Genomic DNA, 2,069 nt, shown 5'->3' with positions numbered 1-2,069 from the left:
TTAATATACTTGTGAAGATATATATTTTAAATTTTAACTTTGATTTGAATTTATTTTTATAATTTTATTATTTTTATTTAATTATGACCGGATCAACTGGATGAATCAGTGACCCACCAGTTAAACCAGTGATCCAGTGACTCATTCATATGACCGGGTTAATTACCGGTTCGGTTCTGATAACTATGGTTGAATATTTTACTGCCTAACGTGTTACTATTTTATATCAAAGAGACTGGATTTGGACATGCAGTAAAACTGAGAAATTTCATCTTGGACAATATTTTACTCTCTGTATTTGTAGAACGGTGGAGATCAAAGACCCATATTTTACACATTCAATTATGCAAAAGCCATGATCACACTTCAAAACGTGACATAAACATACCTCAACAACAAACACGTACACCTGGTGCGGAATGGAACACTGACTGAATCACCATCCTTCACAATAGTAGGGTTTTACTGGTTTCATTGTAGATGTGCAGTGCACTATGAAGTATGGATACTTTCTTAATTTGTTGTGTCTTCGTGTCGGACACATTTCAGACACGACACACCTTCTGTGTCCAACTGTGTCTTAATAAAAAATAAAAAATTCTTCTCTGGACACGCTTGGACACACTTAAATATCATTACATATCAGCGTGTCCAGTCTTATTCTTAACATGTATTATTGAAATAAGTTTAGAAATAGCATATATTATTAGTTATTAAAGCAAAATATATTTTAAATNNNTGTGTGTCTATATATTCCGTGTCGTGTCGTGTTCCATGTTCGTATCAGTATCCATGCGTCATAGACAGTACATTATACTTTTATGTTCACTTTTTACTTGTATATTGGATACTTATGACCTTTAGAAGTCTTCTTACTTTCATGTTATATATTGTTGTTGATTTTTGTTTATTCTATATGTTATCTTATTTTATTGTTATCCAACATATATTGTTAATTATTTTTTGTTTACTCTACATGTTCTCTTATTTTAGTAAGATGAATATAGTGTAATTAATGGTTGAATAAAAAAAATTATTTATATAGAATTTTTTTATATATTTATCTAGAGTGCAGAGAGTCTTAGATATTAATATACGTATATTAAATACAGTGTCATTAATTTTTCTACAGCCATATTTTAGATATTGTGCATTCAATTTATGCACAACTACAGAGTTGTATTATTTTCTAGGTGTACTCGATATTTTTTTTCAGATTTCGGATGCAAAATACTTGATTTATATTATTATTGACTTTTTTGTTTCTGTACCCAAAATGTGTAATCCGTTTGTAAAATTATATTTTTTTTATATATTATGCATTTTGATTAATATTATATTATTTAATTTAAATAAAAAATTCAAAATTAAATAAGAGAAAATGGAAGTAACCATTTTGATGGAGAAGATAAATATCACAAAAGTGGGAGTAAGAGAGAATAGAATCACGCATTCTGTTTGTAATTTTTTTTTTTAGTCTAATGAGAAATTGGTCTAATTCGGTTAAATTTGATTTACTTATCATGCAACATAACGTTGTTATATTCATTGTTGTTTTCTACTTTTTTTAATACATTAAAAAATTAATTGATTTATTTATAAGACCTTGTAAACAAGTAATTTTTAGATACATTGATTTTTCGAAATACCACAATAGTGAGAGTAAGGGAAAAATGACTTGGCCAAAAGGAAGAAAAGAAAGGTATAATTTTCTTAGAAAAAAGTTAATTGTGTTATGTTTAGATATGAAATTTGCTCAATATTTTATGTTTAGATCCCATATTAAAATAATATCTTATTTCATCTTTAAATATTTTTTTATCCTATAAAGAGCAATTTTAGGCATGATTTATTTTAGTTGGGCTTATTATTTTTGTGAATTGCATGGGACTGACATTATTTATGTAGAATTGTGTTAAAAAAACCCACTATAAACTTTTGGGCTTAGCTTTGGCACCCTGTTTAAAAAAATGTTAAGAAACCATTATTTTTTGTCATTATTTTTAATTATTGATTAAATGTTTTCAATTTAATAATTTAACAACATATTTTAATTTATACTTTAATTA

Source organism: Arachis ipaensis, chromosome B04 (genome assembly GCF_000816755.2).
Source record: "Arachis ipaensis cultivar K30076 chromosome B04, Araip1.1, whole genome shotgun sequence".
Lineage (NCBI taxonomy): Eukaryota > Viridiplantae > Streptophyta > Magnoliopsida > Fabales > Fabaceae > Arachis > Arachis ipaensis.
The sequence above is the reverse complement of the archived record's forward strand: the minus strand, read 5'-3'. Positions refer to the sequence as shown.